Below are 22,576 nucleotides of genomic sequence, written 5' to 3'. Positions count from 1 at the left end.
GTCAATTGACTTCATGCAAAAGAATTTACCCTGGGTAATCTAGGTGAGCCCAATCTAATACAATGAAAGGCCTTAAGAACAGTGTTTCTTCCTTTGGAAAGAGGAGAGTTGGGCCATGGAAAGTAGAGTTAACTCCTATGTCAGAATTTTCAACTTACACTTCCTGATGTCCTACCCTTTGGATTGCAGTCTAGCCTACCCAGCTCCAACAATACTATAAACCAATTCCTTACAATAAAGCTCTTTATATAGGTATATGTCGCATGGGTTCTGTTTCTCTGATGGAAGCTTGATTGAGAAAACACTCATCAAATTAACTTTACAATAAAGTTGTGTTATGATATTGAGATTTTTATATAATTAAATGTCATTTTCTCCTTTTTCTGCTGACCTACCTCCTCTTCTGCCCCACCATTTCCTCCTCTTCTCTTTGCTTGTTCCCTTCTCTCTCCTTTATTTAATCTTGTAGAAAAATTAACTCCTGAGTTGCCAGACTTGGCCACACTCCTTTCTCATCCCAAAGGAAGCTCTTCATTAACATACACAGAAGATTCATTGTACCAACTCTTTTGCCAAAGATCTTTTCCAGTTAATCACTGGTCATTCTCTGGATGCTTGTAGCTTAATGTGACCATATATTGTAATCCACCCAAAAATGTCCAACCACAAGAAAATGGGACAGACAGGATCACTCTTGCTGTTTAAGGGCAGGGTCTACCTCCAGAGCTCCAGCCTGGTTGCAGCCACCATCTGGATGCTTCACCCAATAAAGGGCCTGCCCTAGTGGATTACCTAATGCTGTATCTATGTGATGATTGGGGTTACGGTACATGATTAGACACTGACCTGTCCAGCTGGGTCCTGGGAGTCAGTCCTGGCAACTGAGCCCATTCCATCAAATTACCCTATCCTGGAAATAGCCCTTGAGCCTCATCCTAGTCCCCTCCTTCAAACAACCTGCCTGGAGTTTCTGAGCCATAAGAAACTTCTCAGTCCCGAGAACACATTTCTAAGATGCTGAGGCACATGTATTTTTGTACTTAAACATTTCTGAAATCAAGATTTTTTCCTATATTTGAGTATATTTCATGGTTTTAGTTTGTCTATTTTTTACTTTTGTGTTTCTGTTTCTTTATATACCCACCTCCCACCCCCCACCACACACGCCTACAAAGCTGTTATCAGATTGGCTTATTCTCCTCAAAGGTGTCTTAGAATTGACACTTCCACAAATGATAGAGGCTCACTAAGGAAGAAGAGCCCCAGGAGTCCCTGGAAGTTATTTTAATAAGCCCATCCCTACTATAGGTCCCCATAGGTCCTCGTTAACTCCAGGAAACTTTGACCTCAGACTAACCTTCAGCCTTGGGATTCCTCTATCTCTCTACTTAGATTTGACAGGCTTCATTTTGTTGCTCTATGTCAAACCAAAGCCACACACCCAATACAAATTTTATCTCTGAAGCTATTTGAATATCATGGCAGAGTCTCTCCCTACTGTCTATGGTGTTCTTTTTGTCCAGACATCTCATAGCACCAGCTTACTCCTGGAGTCTCTTATTGCCTAAGAGCTTTTAAAATGACATTTCTGTGAGTTTCACACTTCTACTCCCAATATTAACTCACTTCCTGAAGCTATCTGCTTTTGACAGTGACCATTCTGTAGGGATATCATAGCAATGTGGTTATCCAACTTAAAAAGTGAATGATATCTATTAGTTATGCCAGGATGATATGTATACATCAAGCCTGTCCTGAGCCATCGGGGATATGTATATATACACTATATATTCTCCCTATGTCTCAGCCACACTGGATAGACAAAAACTTCACTCCTTGCCATCTTGTTGACTCCTTAGAGTCCATAGAAAGGACCTAGTTACTCTTGAATGAATGACTCATCTTTGGTTGAAAAAGGATAGCCAAGATGTGCCTATGTAGTAAATAACATGGTCATGGTGTCTGAGGAGCAACAATTATAACTAACATTAAATGATCACTACTATGTACCTGTGAGTTATATACTCTAAGTATAAAATCTCATTTGAACTTTATAATAACTTTATGAAGTAGATATTTACTCCTCTCATTTTGCAGATGAAAGAATTGAGGCACAGAGAGGTTAAGTAATTTTAAAACTGCTTTTGTAAAAATTAAAACAGTGAGAAAATTATGACAGTGAAAGAGATCTGGTCTAACCAACTCCCATTGTGACATCTTGTTTTAACTTCCAAATTGCCTTTAGTAATTCCTGGGTTTGAGCCAAGCTAAATTTGAAAGAAATTTAGTTTATAGTTCAAATGATAAGAGCTCTTCCCCAGAACTAAACTGCTTTGTAAAATGAATGAAAGAGCATCTGGTTAGGAGGATGAAAGGAGCCTGAATTCTCCTAAGGCATAGGCATGAAGGATTACCAGCCATTATTCCAGAGGTCACAAAATTTGCAGCTTCCCCAATTACTTTTACAGAGAGCATCGCTATTGTGGAACCTAAGATTGACCTTTGGAGATGTCTTTCCAGGTTTTTGCATTTCTAATGATCTATGACTCCATAGGGACCCACCACCCAGAAAAGCAAACTCAGCGTATGTGCCCTAGAAGACCATTTTGCACACCCCTATGATTGCATCACTAACCAATCAACAGTACCCATTCCCTTGCCTACCAAACTATTTTTGGAATATCCTAGCCCCTATGGGGAGTCTGATTTGACTCCCCATAGGGGCTAGGATAAATAAAATAGGAGTAATAATAAAACTCCAGCCTCCTGTTCAGCTGACTCTGCATGAATTAAACTCCTTCTCTATTGCAATTCCCCTGCCTTGATGAGTCAGCTCTATCTAGGCAGTGGGCAAGAACTCATTGGGTGGTTACAAATTGTGCAAAGTTGTTCAGCTGTGAAACAGAATTAAGATGACACCAGACAGTACCCTTCTAACCCATGAATCCTATGTTTATTCCCAAAGATTATCTCAGATGAGGAGGATAGGGTTGCTACTAGAAGAGGACTGAAGATGTGGCTCATACTTAGAAGACTAATGAGTGTCTCCACCTACACTAAATACAAACAATTACAGACTTCATGTGATCTAGAGCAGAGGTTAGCAAACTTATCCATAAAAGGCCATTTAGGAAATATCTTAGACTTTGCAAGCCATGTGATATCTGTGGAAACCACTCAATTCCGCCATTGTAGCATGGAAGCAGCAAAGATGGTGCATAACTGTGTCTGTGCTCCAATAAAACTTCATTTACAAAAGCTCAAACCATCTGACTAACTTGGGAGACTAAAGCAGAAATTTCATTTGAGCATCCAGCCCCATTAGGTCAAGTCTTCAGAACAAATGCTGCAGAGAAAATGCTTTTAGAATAGATAGCCACAAAGGTGGCAGGGACTACACTATTTAGAGGCTGACAGGACAGTGGGGATCTGAGGTGTAGAAATAGTCACCTCCCTTCCCCACCTCTCCTACTCTGAGAGAGGAAATTCTAATACCGAAATAGATTTGGCATGTCTGTGTATGTATAAGGAGAGTGTTGTTAATTTGTAATTGATTAACAATTTACTGAGGACTTTCTGGGACTTCCTTGTTAATTTGAAATATTCCAGCAATACTGACTTCCAGAAATCAGGCTCTGCTCTCAGGAAGGCACAGTAGTATTAATGTAGGGCTTAGTGACTAAACCTAGGTCTTCCAACCTGATTTTTTTCTCTTAATGAGATAGGATAAAGATTTTTGAGTGAATCAGGAGGCTGAGAAATGTACATTGCAGGAGGGAAAAGGTAATGGAAGCTCTAGACACGAGCCAATGTGGAGCAAGCATATGTGATCATTATGTTTATAAGTTCTCAGTCATAACTTGGGAGACTAAAGCAGAAATTTCATTCAAGCATCGAACGAAAGTTAGTGAGGATTTTTCAACAAAAGAACAGCAAGAGAAAAGTTTGTTGCTCTCTTTGGGAAGTCAGAGAAGCCCCAGGCTCTGAGGGAGAGGCAAGAACTGGAATGTTGAACCCCATTCATTGGTAGCCCTGATAAGGCTGCCTCCTCCTTGTAGTTAAGTAGAGAAATTCCATTGGAGAAAACAACCAGACAGTATGAGGGAAGCAGTGAGATTCTAACCAGGGGCTGCAAAGTGAGGTACAGATCCAGTGAGATTTGCAATTAGAGTAGAAGTTAAATGTTTCTACTTGGAATCACTAATACGTAGTTATAAAAAAAGGCTTTCTCTCAAAATCTTTGTAGATGAGTTAGAAAAAAAGAAACTTAAATGTACCTTGACATATCTCTTAAATCATTTTAGAAGTACAAGATGGAATCAGTTAAATCTAAGTTGTTCTCACATCCCTTTCCTGGTTTCCTAATTCTCAACAGAAGCAATGGCCCTTACTGGTTCTTGTTTAAATATTATATCTATTAAATATTATATCTCTGAACATATACCCATACATGAATATGTTTCTTTAAAAAGAATAAAAATGGCAGGATGCTTCACATATTTTTCAATTCTTTTTTCATTTAATGATATTGTTTAGACCTCCTTTATAACAATTTATGTAGAACTGCCTTTTTCTTTTTTCTTGCATAGTATTTGATTACATGGATGTACCATGATTTATTTATAGCACATTCCCCGTTCATGGACATTTTAGATTTTGACAAACCTTTACTATTAAACTATTTAATATCTTTGTACTTATGTAATTTCCAATGTTCCTTTGTCAGTAGTATGAATTTGTAGAAGTAAAACTGACACGTGATATGGTTTGAATCTATGTTCACACCAACTCTCATGTTGAATTGTAATCCCTATTATTGAAAGTGGGGTCTGGTGGGAGGTGATTAGATCATGGGGGTGGTTTCTCATGATTTAGCACCATCCCCCTAATGCTGTTCCTGTGATAGAGTTCTCACAAGATCTGGTTTTTTTGAAAGTATATAGCACCTCCCCCTTCTCTCTCTTCCTCCTGCTCTGGCCATGTAAGATGTGCCACCTTTCCCTTTGCCTTCTGCCATGACTATAAGTTTCCTGAGACCTCCCCCAGAAGCCAAGCAGATGCCAGCATTATGCTTCCTGTACTGCTTGTTGAACCATGAGTCAATTAAACCTCTTTTCTTTGTGAGTTACACAGTTTCTGCTATTTCTTCACAGCAATGAAAGAACGGACTAATACAACAGTTCAAAAAGTATGTCAAAATTTTAGAGTTAATAGTTTTTCCCTAGCTTCTCTTTATAGAGGCATGCCAATTTTTATTTCCACTAGTAAAGTATGAGGTGGTGAATTTTCCAAGACTGACTTCAAACTCAAACATTTTTCTCTTTGCTAATTTTATACTTAATGAAATAAAAATAATACCATTATGTCATAGTTGTAATTTATATCTCTCATATGCTATTTATTGTTTTAGCAATTTTTCATAGGCTTAATAGCTATGTGCATTTTGTTTTCTGACTTCTAGTTCTTGACTTTTTAACCTTACGTTCTTGGCATTTATTGTTGATTACCGTGAACAATTGCTATTTTAACTTTTTGATATGATATAAGTTGTAAATATTTACTTCCCAATTTTGTGATTTGTACTTTTCTGAATTTTTTTTTTTTGCCATGTAGCAGTTTTTGACTATCTTTTTAAATGTACCTACTTTTTCTGCATTGAGATTTTATCATTTTTAGAATAGCCTTCTTTCCTCCTTTCTCATAAAAATTCTCCTACATTCTTATAGTATTTTATGATTTTGATATTTATAAAACTGTTATGAATTTAAAATTTTGATACAAAATGTGAGATAAATATTTATTTTCTTTTAATTCAGATTAGCATCCACCCTTTATTCAAAAATAGTTTGCACGCTAAGACATCCATCATTATAAGTGAAATTCCTATATGGATTTGAGCTATTGCTGAACTTTCCATTCTCCACACTGTCTCAAATCCTATGATGTTTATAATAAGTAGTATGGCTAGTTATTCTTAATAATTTTCTCTTAAACCTTTTCCTAGAAATTTTATTTATTTCTCATCCATTAAATGCTAGAATTTCTTTAAGAAGGACTCATGTAGTAACTATTTCCTGAATTCTTGTGTGTTTACCTGTTGCATGTCTACTGGTATAGTAGTTTGGTTGGGTATAAAACTTTGGAGTCATCTTTGTTTTCTTGATGATATTTTAACCAGTACACTAGTCTCTTGTATCCTAAAACATACATACATATATATGTACATATATATGTATGAGTATATGTGTGTGTGTTTGTATGTGTATGATAGCTTACATGTGCATACAGGAGATTTATAAGAGCTATATAAAATAAATAATTAAAATATAAATGCATATACAATATATACACATATACCCATATAGAATATAAACATACATATGAGTGATGGGGAGGGAGAAAGAGGGAGAGCACCTTAGGCTCAATTGTTTTTTTCCATTTTTGGACATTAGATACTATATCATTTTTTCAAAGGAAACTTCTTTTTCCTCGAAGTGCAGCAAATTTATTAGGATATATCTTACTGTTGATCATTATATGTTAATTTTTTCTTGGTCATGGAGTACCATTTAAATACATAGATTTGAGTGTTTCTTGAATTTAAAAAAATATATTTTAAATTTCTATTTAAAATATTTTCTATTCGATTTCTATTCAATTTCTATTCAATTTCTATTCGATTATTTCAGTTTTTTTCCTTTGGAAACATCAGTAATTATGGGCTTGATCTTTTCTGTTTGTTCTTTATACAAATTCTTTTCTTCTCTCTATTCCTTTTAACACTTTTTTTTTTTTCATTTATTTAAGTCTGTCCTCATGTTTCTTGTAGTTTTAAAATGGCCTCTTTTCCTTTATGTTCTTGGCAATACAGCTCTCATTGGTGTGCTGATTTTCTTTTCTTCCTCCCACGCCAAGGTGTGCTAACTCTATTTTTCCTTATTCTGTTGCTTTGCTGTATCTTCCCTGAATGCCTCTATCTCTTTTTGATATAGTTTTTTAAAAATTAAAGACTACAATATTTAAAGTTCATTATTACTACTGAGATTTTCATTTCATAGCAAGATATGTTATCTGTATTTTCATCTGTTCTGTGAGTAATTTGACATTTGAAAAGAAGACATCATCTTTCCTCTGCCATTTTGAAACCACAAGTTTGTGGTTTCTTTATCAAATTTTCATTCATTCATTCATTTCATTTTATCATTTGTGTTTCTTTATCAAATTTTCATTCATTCATTCATTTCACAAATACTTACTGATACATGCTAGGCATTGTGTTAAAATTCTGCCTTATATTAGATTTCTATGAAAAAGAAAACTGTTCACTTCTAAGCATTAATTAGTTAGCATTGTATGCCAATTGTAGGCAAGAAAAGGAAAACAGCTATGTGACTTCTAGTCTTTTAGACCAAGTAAGAAAATAATATCCATGATAATGTCCTGTTTCAAGCCTATATAAATGTGCTTCCGTACCAATAATGTGTTAAAATTTAACTTGAATTATTAATATGTTCACTATTAATACAAAACCAATCCTCCCCACCATGCGCTGCCTATTGAATCTGTGTTCTACTACAAAACTTGTATTATTCTTTGAGACTTTTTCTAACAGAACCACAAATACACTTTGAAATTTATCTCTAGACTTCTGTTGACAAAGGCAGTGCTTTAGTATGTCTAACAGAATATAAGCTATAGCGCGATTACCACAAAGTATGGAGGCAGACTTTTAGAAGATCAGATTCTGCCTATTAAACGTATGCAATGGGCTGGATATGCTGGCACTTTATCGAAAAAATTAATAGGCCCTCTCTGTGACATTAAATAGCCTTTTAACAGTGCACTTAGATCCCACAGCAACTTACATGAAATAAATAGTACTGAATTGGCTAACAGTCAAATAAGGATTTGTCTTCCATTTCAATTTAAATTACTCTGAAAGATAAACAAACCTAAAAAGCTAATGGAGGAATAAATCCCTATCTATTATTTTCTACTTGACACATACACAACCCCAGTTGTCTTTGGGAAAATAAAGTCACATTATTTATTTTGTATTTTCCATACACCAGTCATTAGGGCATCCTCAGTAAATAGCATTAAATGGAATACAATAAGGTTTAATATTGTCACAAGTGAGCACAAAAAAGAACTGAATGTTTTCATAGAGTGGAATGCTTTCTTTTGTGCTATGAAGAATGAAGGAGAGTAAGAGGGACGAGTTGATATTTAGAAATAGCAAGGAAGAAAATTGATGGATCTCAAACCAGATGGCTTGAAACATTTCATATAGCCAAAGATTTATTTATCCACTGAAATGAAAATATTCATAGTGGGAGAGATACACAGAGAAGGGCAGGCGCTATTTTAATAGCCACTCTACCATATACACTATGAAGTCCTAAGAGATGGAAGAAAAAATACAGCAGCGAGGGCCTTAAAAGTTATAACCACACAGTTGACTCAACATTTTTTTTTCTTTATTTATCAATGTTTAACAATATGATTGGGAGAAAATATACAGGAAGAATAAGTATTAGCAAAATGGAAATGGCAAATAGTCAAGTGGGTAAGAATTAGCAAATTACTGTGTTTGAATGAGTGAATGTGAGGTTCAGGTAGATACAGAGGCAAGTGTGATTAATGTATGGGATGAAATAAGAACAGGAGGGCTTAAAGGGTTAAAATGATTGTCAGATTGCAGTTCTCTCCTCACATGTTTGGCCACCCTTTCCCTGTATGAGGATTATACTTTCTTGTCTGTTGCTGTGTGTCTAGCAGTGTACTACCATCTTGACCTATGAGACTGTACAGTCCCACGCTACTGACTTCAGGTCTGGCCATGTGGCTTAACTTGGCTAGTGTAAAGTAAGCAGGCCTAACCTATGTCACATCCCAATAGAAGATGCAAGAACCTTTGCTCAACCAGATTTTGTGTAGTTTCCCTCTGCAATGAAAATGGTCTGTATCAGGGCATAATCCAGATAGGAGCAGCTGGCTGTCAACCCAGACTCTGGAACAAGTCATGTGAAACAGACCCAGAGCAACCTACAGTAACATAAAATGAGGACTTAACATTTTTAAGTAATTGAATTCATGAAAATAGGATGCCTCTTCAGGCTGGAACCTGGACTGAAGATACATAAAACAGATCCACAGCTAACCTAAAATGAGAACTGGAACTTTTTTTAATGATTGGACCCAAAAATGTGGAGAACACCAACGACTTTAGTGATAACAGTTTACATGCTGTAGCAAGAGGAGAAGCAGACCTTAGTAGATCGCAAAATGATAAGGAGGTATTGGTATGGCATATCATCTATAAAACATTCTTGAGAAATATGGCAAGAAAGGTGAGTAAAATGAAGTAGTGATAACTGGATGACATGGGTCCAAGAAGAGCTTCCAGCTTTCGTGCTTTAAAAACAAAAGTTTTAAAACCTTTTATCAAAAAGAGAATATCTAACAAGCTTGTATACTGATGAGAAGGATGGAGAAGTGATGACAAAGATTAAGATATTGGGTAGAATGGGAATAACAAGCTAGTGAATTCTTGGGAGTCAGTGCAGAGGCAGTTGGATCTTCCTTTGATAGGAAAGACAGGGATGAGCTGATGAGAGAAATTGAATGTTTGCTAGACTTTAATAAGTGCCGAGCTGAAGCAGGTGATTAAAAGATTATGAATCCCTAATGATTCTAATCTGCCTAATTATGTTATTTTTCCCCCTAGTCAGGCTCATCTTTTAGGATGGATGTGAGATGGAGGATGCAAGTAATTGGGTTCACTCTGGATTGGGATTTTGCTCATGCCGAATGCTAAAAGTGGCAGCAGAGTTAAGCATGTTTGCAAGACACGGCTTGCCTCAATGGAGCAGGCACTTTTAACCTCCATTCACATCCATTGAGTAAAGGAGAGGCTGATTGGTGGAGCAATAGGGAGAGAGAAGATAGAAGCTTCAGGTTGGATAAAGTATTGTGATAGAGAAACTTGAGCAGAGGAGCTGGGAGAGCAAAGGGGCTCCCTTGGGAGAATTACCTGTTCCCATTGGTGATTTCAGAAATGGTGTGGTTACTGCTACTATGTTTCAGGGTGTGATAATGGAAGGGGGTGATTGAAGTAGAGTGGATAAGAAGGTCTTTGGAGAAATGAGGTCAAGGATGAGAGGCCGAGATTTTCACTGGTTAATAGAAAGAAGCTGAAATGGACAGAAAGACTGCAGACTAGATGCCAAAATATTCAGTGAATAAGGATAAATGACAAGGGCAACAATAAATGTCTGAAATGGAGAGAAGTGAGGGAGGTATAGTCAACCAGAGGGTATAAGCCGGAAAGGATCAAGGTTTTGGAGGGAAGGAGGGAGAAAATGATGTGGAGGTAGCAATAGACAATGAGGATGAGTCATACCCACTTCAGACCCTGATGTCTTTGGGGTGGAAGAATGCACAGTGGCTGCTTTGGCCACTAATTTTCTCTTGTGTGTTGTGCATTCTCAAGGAAATTTAAGAGTCCCCTAACTTCCCATCCTTGAGGCAAGTGTGATAGATGGCTCTGCTCTCATGTTCATTCACTACTGAGGACTCATTACATCCTCAGGACAGTGGATTCTAAAATACATAAATGAAAAAATCAGAATTGTTTTTTCTGGCCCTTTGAATCTACTTCCCGGATTTGGTACCTGAGTATGAGGTAGCTTGAATTGGGGGCTTTCTCGATCTTCAGTGTGCTTAAGGATCAAATTAAAGCACTAGGTGTCCTGTATGTGATTTAGCATTCTCTGGGTCAGGAAATGACATTGTGTTCTTTAAGAAGGCAGAAGTGAGCTTTATAGGCTATCTCTATTACTTCTGAGAAATGAGGAGTCAGTAAATTCAGAGGGACTCTAGGCCATTAGCCCATGGAACTGTCAAGCATGGTGGTGTCACCCTCGTCCAGAGGGAGGTTGTTCGGAACATGAACAAGAAAGTAGTTGGAAACTCATAGCAGCTATCACCCTTGACCAAGACACCCTTTTTCACTGAGCCCAGACATAACTTTAATGATCTTATGACTATACTCCAGCAGCTACTGATAGTTGGTCAGAATTGACCACTTAGATTGAATGTATTCACCAGGCTTTGTCCACAGTGGTAGTTTCACTGGGAGACCAAGGTAGTTAGATCTCCTTAGGGTTAGACCCAGAGGATTTAAAATGTAAAGAGTTGGCACTGCCTTTCCTTATGACATAAAATAAGGGTTAATACTTTTGAGGTGAGCTTTCCTGTTCCTTAAAGTAAGAATGCTGAATAGTTTTCACCCTGAATATCAAACCACTGCTACTTGAAACATACTCGATGACTTGAGAAATAGCATTGGAGATGATCTGGGGAGAAAAATTGTGATTTATCAGTACTATCTATGTGGGCTTGAAGGAGGTGAATGGTCCTTGTCTGGAAGGAGTATTTTTAAATTTGGTGCAAGACAAGGAAAGTGGGAGCTCAAATTAGGTTTTATACTGAGGATTTCAGAATAGCAGCAAAAGTCAAAGCCTTAGGCTCTGGATTTCTGGCTAGTATCAGAGACTGAAAACCCCATGTATAAAGTTTCATGCTTGTGAAGGGGCTGAAACCAAGGAAATTAGATTTCTACACTGTAGCCCCTGACTTAGCATCCATGTTCTGTTAGAACTAATAGAAAAAGGCAAGTTCCTACACTGGATCATATCATGAGCTAAAGGCTGATGGATGTTGGAACTTGGGATTATTAGAGAAGGGTCATGTTAGCCAGCGGCCCCAGTGCACTAGTAATGCCCTCCATCAGCTGGCTCTTTTAACCCAAGTCAGTTTTTCTCTAAACTGGAGCCAACTGTTACAACCTTCTTTCCTTCATTGAACTTGGAACCTTCATTGCTCCATTTTTGTGTGACAGATGTTCAACTTGAGCCTAAGAAGCATCCACAAGATTTAAGGTGTCTTAAACATTCCAGGCTCTATTTTAGGCACTGAAACTCCAAGAGAGAATGAGATAAAGTCCCAGGCTTTATGAACCTCACATTCCTGAGGGTGGAGAAAGTGAGGTCAGAGTTAGGACAGAGCCCTGATGAAGTGAAGCCTTGAAGACTATGGTATGAAGTTTGGATTTTCAGCACAGTGGGAAGCCACTAGAGAGGGGAAGGCATGGGGAAAATATGATCTGATTCATAACTTTTAAAAGATGACTCTGTTGCTGTGTGGAAATGGGCAATGTGAAAGTGGGAGGTTGGAGCCCAGGTCATGTGACAGTGATACGGATGGACCAATGGCATTGGGAATAAGAGGGTACAGGTGAACAGGTGAGACGTGGTAGGATGGGATGCATTTTAAAGGTGGGGTTTAAATGTCCTTGCCAGTGACTTGGATGTGCAGGTGAGGGAACAAGGCATCCCTAAATATTTTCTACAAACCGGTAGGCCTGTTCTAGAAGTCCATGGGCACAAGGGAGTGAAAATCTCAAGAGGATGTCAATTTGTGGGAGCAGAAACCAGAATGTAGTGGACACACCCTAAGGTAAACCGCTCAGTGAGTGTTACCTTTGCATGGTCCCCTTTCCTTGAGTGTGGGCAGACATAAATCTAGCATCTTGCTTCTAATCAGAGGTCATGCAGTGTTTGTTACTCCTGTGGTTATATTACGAGAGATTCCATATGAGCAGACTGGAGTGAGATTCTCCTGCTGGCCTCAAAGAACTGTGTTATGAGCAGCCCTTGGAGAGGGCCACTAGGTAGGAGCTGTGGGCAGCCTCAAGGACCTGAAGCAGCCTTCAGGCAACAGCCAGTAAGAAATAGATGCAGCTTACAGTGAAGCAGCCACAAGGAAATGAATTCTGCCCGTTACTTGAAGAAGCTTGAGAGGAGATTCTTCTCCAGTCTGGCCTTAAGTGAATACAGTTTGGCTGATGCGTTGACTGCAGCCTTGTAAGACCCTGGGTGGAGGACCCACTAAGCTATGCCTGAACTCCTAACCCATGGAAACTGTGGCCTAATAGATGTATGTTATTTTTAAACTGCTGCTGGTAACTTTTTAAAGTATCAATATAAAAGATGTGCAATGATAAACCACAGTCTTAGCTCTCAAATAAGAGAGTAAGTCAAAATTTGGTGTGATATGGCTCACAGAGGTTGGTCTCCTGGCCCAACTAACATCGCTGAAATCTGTCAATTGTAACAGGGCAAGGGGAGGAATATGAAGCTATAGATTAAAACTGAAAGAATGGTTTGAGAATCATTCGTCCTACTCTGCAGCATAAACAGTACAGCTGGTATCTCAGGGCCTCCAGTGCACCAGTAAGTGAACATATTAGAACCCAGAATAAAAAGACAGCAGGAATGTTCCCAGCAGAGATGTCCTCCAGCTTCCTCATTGCCCAGCACCCAACTGGAGAAGTCAGATACGCTTCACCATGAAGGTAGTGGCCTACTTCCTAATGACAATGACCAGGGGAGATGGAATCAAACTGAAATGCAATCGTAAATGAGGTTAACAACAAATGAGGTTACCTCTGGACTGGTAACCAGTGGTAGTCAGTTTATTATTAATAAGTGGACAAGACTCAGTGCAGTATAGACAAGATGCAATTTTATTTTTACTGTGATCATTTTCTTCAAACTGCAAGAAATCCTTCTCTTTTGCTCAGTGATATCTCAGACTGAGTTTCTGAGTATAGAAGATTCTTATTCAAGATGTTAGGCCCAGTTTAATTTTTCAACAGGTGAGGCATTTATCAAATTCAGGTTCATGGCTTCTTTTAATTTAAGCTTGACTCAGGGCTCAGGAACCAGCAGTGGGGAGAGAGGATGAGGTCTGTTTGAGATTTACACTTTCTTGCCTACTCAGTCTGCCCTTTTAATCTCTCCCAGGGCTAGAGAAAGAAGGAAGGAAATTGGAGAAAAGAAGTAAAATGCCACTTGAATAAGTGGTTTTGTAATCTGGAACTGGCTCCCTCTGGATGGTAGCAGCTCAATTGTTCTTTCTCTTGGGGATAGGACATTTGTCAGATCTTTGGAGAACCCCCACAGTAAACTCCTTTTGGGTATAGCATCCTGATAAGGGTGCTGTGCTCTCTGGCTGGCCTCTGGCACATACCTGAGGCTCTTGTTTTTTTTTAGCATGCCCCTAAAGTGGTGACATTCTGGCAGGCAGTCTTCTCAAGAAGTGGCCTTTTCTCTTTCTATTTTTTTTTTTTTTTTTTGAGATGGAGTCTCTGTCACTCAGCCTGGAGTGCAGTGGCATGATCTCAGCTCAGTGCAACCTCTGCCTCCTAGGTTCAAGCAATTCTTCTAAGTAGCTGGGACTACAGGTGCATGGCACCACACCTGTCTAATTTTTGTAATTTTAGTAGACATGGGGTTTCACCATATTGATCAGGCCAGTCTCGATCTCCTGACCTCAGGTGATATACCCACCTCGGTCCCCCAAAGTGCTGGGATTACAGGTGTGAGCCACTGTGCCCAGCTGGAAGTGGCCTTTTCACAGGACATAAGCACAGCTACTTTCTTCAGTATGTTTGTCCATAGCAAAACCTGTGCAGCCTTGCTCTACCAAACTCTGAAAGTGTGACGCACCTCATAGAGCTCCTCCAGCTGCCCTGCTGCTCTCTGGCTGCACAAAAAAAGCCACCAAGACCTGTGGTTTGCATGTCTCAGCCAGCGTCCTTCTGTCAATGGTGGAACACACTGGTCTCCCCGACTAGTATGCAACCATGAACTCAATGAATGGTTCTGGTCCTTCCCATGATGCACCTTGAGATCAGGTGGGGTAGGGGAAGGCTGCTCACTCTACCCTTTACTCACTACTCTTAGAGATTCATCTTAAAGGGTTTATTGGATCAATCAGACACTTTGTTTTGAAAGTTGTTTCAAAGTCTGTATTTGCTTCTGGTCATGCTTCGGTATAACTACAACTTTTGAATTGGTCACTAAGGTGTGAAAGACACCTTTTAAATGTCTACTTTTCCCAAGTGTTTCAATATTCAATCAACTTGGGAAAAAGGAATAGAAACTTTATTTCAGTACCCCACAGGGGAGGAGAATGGTTAATCCCCCATTTCAGAGTGCTACTCTTCTCTCAACAACAGTGCTCATAGTCTCTGATGGAAGACTGGGTATATATATATAACAAACATATAATAAATACCACAACAAACAATTTTTAGAGAGGAGACTATAAAAATTGGGAGAAATAAGTTACTTGGCTTTAGAGTAAGTCATGTCTTATAAATTGTCTATTTAACAGCAAATGCTTAGTATTCCATACTTCAAACGCCCTAAAGGGAAATATTGGAGCATAAAAATTAATTTGACTTGCACTTTTTACTGATAAAATCAGGTAGGAAAGGTATACATCCTACCACTATAAATGTTAGTGAATAAAATCTCTTAGTAATTTTTAAGTGGCAAATCAGTTAAGACTCAAATGTTGCTCACTACATGAAAATAGCAAGACAATAAATGCCTTTCTCTCTCACCTAGATAAGTAGAACGTGAATCTCCTAAATTGATAGATTATGTACTACTCATTAAAAATTCAGATTGAGATGGCACATGTGATACCTATTTTGATGACAGTTAAAAGACATACTGGCCAATGTTGCTCAGAAGAAAAGAGCCTTCATTTTAATTTTACTGATTTGCTAATCAAGCTAACTTAGTGCATTTCAGTTTTGTTTTGACTTCATGTGTTTTGTACTGAAGAGTTTTATATTTTCCCTCAATGATCAGAAATAAGGATCAAGTAAATTCCTTGAGGCAAATCAACGTATGAACGTGTTTCCAAACTATCCTCTCACAAGCTCAGATATCTCTTTACTTTCATGCTCTTTTTAATGTTTGTTTTCTACCGTTCTGCCCTTAAGGAATCCAATAATTGTGCCAAGATATGGAAATTTCTAGAATCTACCTCTATGCATATTTTAATAAAAATAAGGCTTGGCATTCTAAAGGATGAGAATGTACATACCAGTTACTGTCTTAGGTAAATAGAAAGCTGAATGCATTGTTTTATATATGTCTTATATTTACATAATGGTATACATGTTATTTATGTATGTGTCATTATATATACTCTTAAAAGTTATTGCTTAGAGTTTGTCAACTAGGTTTTCAAAGACCAGCCATTCTAAAAAGGTCACCCATAGTTTTGAGATACAGTTGACCCATCTTACATGACTAAAAGACCCAGAGGCTGCAAGCAGGAAGGACAGGAGACCCAATCAATCTGGACATTTCAATGCCAAGTTGCTCTAATCATCACATGGCCATGGCTAGTGAGTTCCCAGTCCAGACTTCAGGAGGCTGGGCCCAGGTGTCCATCCAGAGACCTGATAGGGGCCAAGAGGAGAAATCCATTTACCAGAAATTCCTCAATGCAAGATGAGGAATATTGAGGAGATGACCAATTATTGACATCAGCATTCTCCTAAATTGAATTAGTTAAAAGCCACATTATTCTTTAAAGTATATATTTTTCTGATAATAAAAGTCCTATAAACTCACTGTGGAAAATTTTCACAAAATAATTAGAAACCAGTGAATAAGACTTAGGTATAATCCCACTATCTGGAAATTCCAGAGGCATACATGAGATAACTAGCTTCATGTACAATTTTTGCCTATGTAGGTCTAAAACTGTATACAGTTTTATGTACAGATTTGTATTAAAATATTCATACTTTTCAAATTCTTCAATTTTAGTGGTGTATGACATTTCTTTTTAGGGACATAGCATCATTTAATCCTTCATTCTCAACAAATATGTATTGGTATTTACTATATGCCAGGATATATACTAGGAATATAGCCATTTCCAAAGCAGACATATTGTCTGCATACATGGATCTTACACATTCCTCACTAAATAGTAAGAAGAATATACATTGTCAATGGCTCAAGCATGTAAATAGACATTTATAACTCACAGGTATAAAATAGTAAAGGTACATTGGAATATAAAAGTATACAAATAGGGGAATTAACCTGGTTAAGGAAGTCATGGAATGAGAAAAAGATCTGAAGGCATAATTCAAGTGAAATGGGGGAAAAAAGATGGAGCAGATTGAGCAAGACTTTTCCAGGTAGAATGAATAGCATGTGCAAAGCATATTGACGAGAAAGATGGGCATATTGGAGGAATGGTACAAGGGACAATGTAACTAAAACCCAAAGGCTCAGAGTAAACTATGGCAGAAAAAGCTGGAAATGAAGGTAGGGTTCACAATAAGAAATGTAGACACCACTAAGAATTGCTTTTCATTCTGCAAAACGTATTCAGCTTCTGAAGGCAGCCATGTGGGGAGGGATGGCAATGAGTGTGAGCAGATTAGAGTTTCAGAAATACCATTCTGACTGTGTACTTAAGAGGATGGCTGAGCATATAAGTGGAGGCAGGAGGGTCAACTAGAAGCCAATTTCAGCGGGTGCATGCAAGAGGCTGGTGTCCAAGATACTTGCATTACCATGATGACAGGGAACTCTTAATAACTGGAAAGTGGGAGAGAGATGGTCTAGGGCTAGGGATTTGTCAGACACTGGAATGACAAAAATGCATAGGCAGGAGAGTTTGGAGTGATGGGAAAATTCTGTTAAAATCATGAGTCACAAAATCTAACAAATGTTGAGAGACTGAAGACAGGACTAGTCAGGATTAATACCTTATGATCGGATACTTAGGTTCTTTTCAGTTTGTTTTTACTAATCCTGCAACAAACTAGTTACGCAGAAATCTTTTTCATGTCTGGTTAATTTCTTAAAATATATCTCTTAAAATGAAATTTTAGAGTCAAATGATGTAAAGATTACATACATGTTGCCAGGTTGACCCTGTAAAAGTTATATTAATTTTGCATTAAATTTGTGCAGGTGTGCTTAGCTCACCACAGTTTCACCACATTTAGTTGTTTCTTTAAAGTCTTCACCATTTTTGATAAAACCAACCTTTAATTGTTCCACTTAACACTTCTTTGGTTAGAAATGAAGCTGATATATTAACAGTGAGTTTTTTTTGAAAAAATATACACATTTTTGGTGAATTATCTGTTCATGTCTTTTGCCCATATTTTTCCTTAATATTTCGGTTTCCTCATTAATTGAAAAGATATTTTATTGAGTATCAACTTTACGTGATAATCATTAAATATCATTCCTGTTTAATATTTGCCTTTTAGGTTTTTTTTGTGTTCTTTACACAGAAGATAGAAATTTCTATGGTCAACTATATTGATATTTTCCAATTTTTATTTCTTTTTTTTTTCTTTTTTTTTGAGATGGAGTTTCACTCATGTTACCCAGGCTGGAGTGCAATGGCGCGATCTCGGCTCACTGCAACCTCTGCCTCCTGGGTTCAGGCAGTTCTCCTGCCTCAGCCTCCTGAGTAGCTGGGATTACAGGCACGTACCACCATGCCCAGCTAATTTTTTGTATTTTTAGTAGAGACGGGGTTTCACCATGTTGACCAGGATGGTCTCAATTTCTTGACCTCGTGATCCACCCGCCTCGGCCTCCCAAAGTGCTGGGATTACAGGCGTGAGCCACCGCGCCCGGCCCTATTTTTATTTCTATTCTAGAACATCCCCCTCCATCTGAAGATCCAACCTTTAGAAACTAGCTCTTCCCTTCCAGTGATGGACATGGTCAGATTCCTGCTGACCTCTTTAACTTTATCTGATACTATTCACTTCCTCCACACTGGTTTCTTGCTTTCTGTCCCAACTTTTGAAGACTTTGCACTAGCTATTCCCTCTTCCCAGAATGCTTTTCTCCCTGACTTATGCATGACTGCTTTTTGCAATTAATGGTTCAGCCTAAATGTCATCACAGAGTCCACCCAGTTCAGTGGAACCCATCCAGTATCTATCACATCTCCCTGTTTCTAATTTTATCTTTGCCTGTTGTCTGCCTCTGCCTTGCCCTCATTAGAGAGTGAGCTCTTTAAAAGCAGAAAACTTGTCATTGTTTTTAGCTCTTACATTTATTTACCTCAGATAGTGCTTGGCACAATGTAGGCATTGGATAAGAAATATTTCTTCAATGAGTGTGTGGATGCTGATCCTTGTAATGGAAATATTTATAATGAATATAAGTTTCTTCTTTACAAATACAAAATGCCCAAGAAGAAAAAGGACTATCTTTTCTCTCTTAATTTCTGCTACTTTTGTTTTATCCTTTATTTTATTCACTCTAGAATTTTTTTTGATGCTATTAGGATCTGACATTTTTTCCCCCAGTCATTTTTCTCTAGTGGATATCCCTGGGATTATCTTTCTGGCACCCTCTTCCCCTTTCACTGAGGAACTTCTAATTCTATTCCACTAAACCACATGGCTACCTCAGGGTTTTCATATTCTCACATAGCCCAGCCCTCTACTGGCCACAGCTAATCAGTCAAGCAGTAAGCCATTCAGAATCTATTACTGGGAGTTTTCAAACTGAAACTGGGAAACCAAGTTATTCCTGATTTGGTGGTGAAAATGTTACAGTGTAGAAGATGGAGCTGTCAGGGGCCCTGGAAGAAAGACTGTGGTGAATGAGAATAAGTGAAACATGTAGAGAAGCAGAAATGAGGGTGGAGACAGGGTCCTGGCATTGAGCTAGTACCAGTATATTGGTGTATTGCTATAGGTATGTCTATTCATTTGTAAAGTAATGGTAGTTTTGGTCATTAAGTTGAATTTGGGCCATTAAAAGTAATGGCCAAAACTGCAATTACTTTTGCACCAATCTAATAAGTCTCCCAGCTACTGAAACCTTCCATAAATCTACAATCATAATTTTCTATATTAAAACAAATTTGCCTAGTTTGGCTTCCATTTCCAGAAGGATTTTTCTACTTGTTCGTGTGTGTGTGTGTGTGTGTGTGTGTGTGTGCGCGCGCGCACGCGCGCTTTATGATTTAATACTAACCTGAGTTCTTCCACTTGACTGCATTTCTTTATGTATCAGTTTCATTTTTCCTGTTCCCTAAGGTAATTCTCCTTCTGAAATGCCATTTTAATGCCTTTTAGCTTTTCATATAAATTCCCTTCTAGGTTTGTAGCATGTAGGTAATCCTTTCTGTTTATGATTCAAGGTTATGATTCAAGAATGGTGAGTCTTTTTTATCTGGATCTGTTCAAGAATCAGAGGTAAGAGATGGTGTTGGACCATCTGGCCAAATTGATTTGGCATCTTAAAATATTTTTTCTTTCAATCTTTTTTGTCTTCTACTCTCAGAATATACCATAGCCCCTCAATCCGTTAGGTTTAGTGAATCACCTGGACATCTGTGTCTGAGCTCCCAGATCTTTGTTAGATAATTTACAATCATCAACTAATAGTGTCTGACCTGGTGAATACTCATGAAATGCCTGTTGGACAAATATATGAATGAACAGTTCACTCATCTATAAGAGTGGTTGGTTCTAGAAGATGTAGAATACTTTCATGTTTAGTCATGTGCCTTCAGAGCTCTTGTGTCATTCTATGCAAAATAAGGATAATCATGACTTCCCTGTCCAAATTATTGAATTATATAAGAGATTATGAGATGCTCCAGTGTGAGTACTTTGCAAACTATATAATGGTATATATGAGAAGATGAATTGCTTGTAGAACACTGACTTTATCTTCACTCAGTCATTGGCTGGAGCAGCTTGCAGGAAATGTGGCCTGGATACAAACAGGGCAATAATTTTCAAAGGACAGCAGCATCTGGGGCCCTGGTTAATTAAGATCCATAAAGTCAGATCTCAGAAAAGTACATTGTCATGGCCACACAATTACTAAAAGTATTGGTACTTTTGGATAATGGCCATGGGCCTGCAGAATCAGTGTATTGGGCTGGCTGAAAGTTTCAGGAGGGAAGGTGATACTTTACAAGGAGACCATAGTTCAAACCCATTTTTTAACAAATGCCAGACTTAGGTTTAATTTTCATAAGAATAATTTTATTAAGGTTAAAGTTTTGGTGCAAACAATTCTATGAATATTCACTGTCAATGGCTTTTGCTACAATTGCGCCTCAAAAATGCATTGCTGTATTGATACATTTTGCCACTAGTATAAAGGGTAGATCTGCAATAGATACAATGGAGAACTTAAACAGAAAAATACAAATATACAAAATATTGGCAAAAATAAGTCTGTTGGCTTTAGGTTGCACCAAGAACTGGGTTTCTTCTTATAAATCCTCTGCTTCATCAAAAATGTTACATACTTGATAATTTTATTAACGTCCACAAAGAAACATTGGAAAAAACCATGAAAAAAAATTGAGGTGAGCTTTTTAAAGTTAGTTCTAGAAAAAAAATCTATGATTTACATTCCTATAAAGTTAATAAAAGTCCACATTGCCTTGCCTTCAGCTCATTAAAATAGTTAATTGGGAATGTACTGATGCTTCAGGTGAAGCTGACTCTCAGGTTTGCTGCTGGTCTTGGCACATCATCACATCAGGGACCTCCAGTTTACCTGTACTGTGTTCTCAGAATAGCTAATGGAAATTGTGTTTTGATTTTACCCCAAACCTCAAGTTAAACCTGATAATCCTGAACATAAAGACTGAAGAAGAGTTGAGAAGAGTACGGAGAAATGAGATAGGGTCGGCCTCACAACATGCTCTCAAATTGCCAGAAAGATGATAATTTAAGGTGAAACCAGGGCATGGTCACTTCAATCCGCACCCACTCACAAAGGAAGATCAAGTCCAAACATCAATAATATGGCTCCAATATGGTAATGATAGTCCATATTAAGTAGCTCAAACAAGGATTTGTTTGTAACAAGTCAAATTTAGAAAAGACTAAACCTTTTATTTCTTTCTAATTGATGACAACAGCTCCTTCTTCCTGGAAGCACCAACTTCCAGTTTTCTCCACAAAAAGAACCCATATAAATAATTTCTCATTTAAAAATATATAAATAACTTTAAACTCTGTAACTTAGTTTCCCCTCAATAGATCTTCCACATTTGGAAACTTAAAAAAAAGAAAAAAAAGATGGAAAAAATACAGAAGAGAAAAAAGAAACAAAAAAGCTGCCTTTAAGAAACTTCTAGTATTTATACCACTTTGTTTTTTATTCACACGAGGGAAATAACAAGAGGTCCTCTGATGAATGTTGTAGATCGCCATGGTTACGGTTCAGAGATGCGGCAAAAAGCAATTATGGTGGAAGAGGAGAAAGAAATGCACCTCTTTGTCAGAATTTCATAACAGCTGTAATAACACTACAGCACCCAAATGAATGTAAAATAACTGAAATATTGTGGCATGTTAAATGCCAGCACATTAAAAAATTGTATTTCAATGTCACATTATTTAAAACGACAGGAAGCATTAATTCCAGCTGCACCAAGGAGCTTGTTAAGAGATACAGGGTGGGGTATATAAACCAGCATTCACACAGGGAGGAGATCTTAATGTGATGTATAAAATACAATACTGCTTGGAGAAGGAAAAAGAACGTATGAGAGCAATTTTAATCTGATACTCAGAATTAGTTCCATTGCACATTACAGCTCAGCCCCCACACCCCTGCCAAAGCTTCTTCAGCAGCAAAACAATCGCTTAATCCTTTACATGCACTGCAAGCTC

This window comes from Cebus imitator, unplaced genomic scaffold, assembly GCF_001604975.1.
Source record: "Cebus imitator isolate Cc_AM_T3 unplaced genomic scaffold, Cebus_imitator-1.0 Scaffold19, whole genome shotgun sequence".
NCBI classification, from domain to species: Eukaryota; Metazoa; Chordata; class Mammalia; order Primates; family Cebidae; genus Cebus; species Cebus imitator.
The sequence above is the reverse complement of the archived record's forward strand: the minus strand, read 5'-3'. Positions refer to the sequence as shown.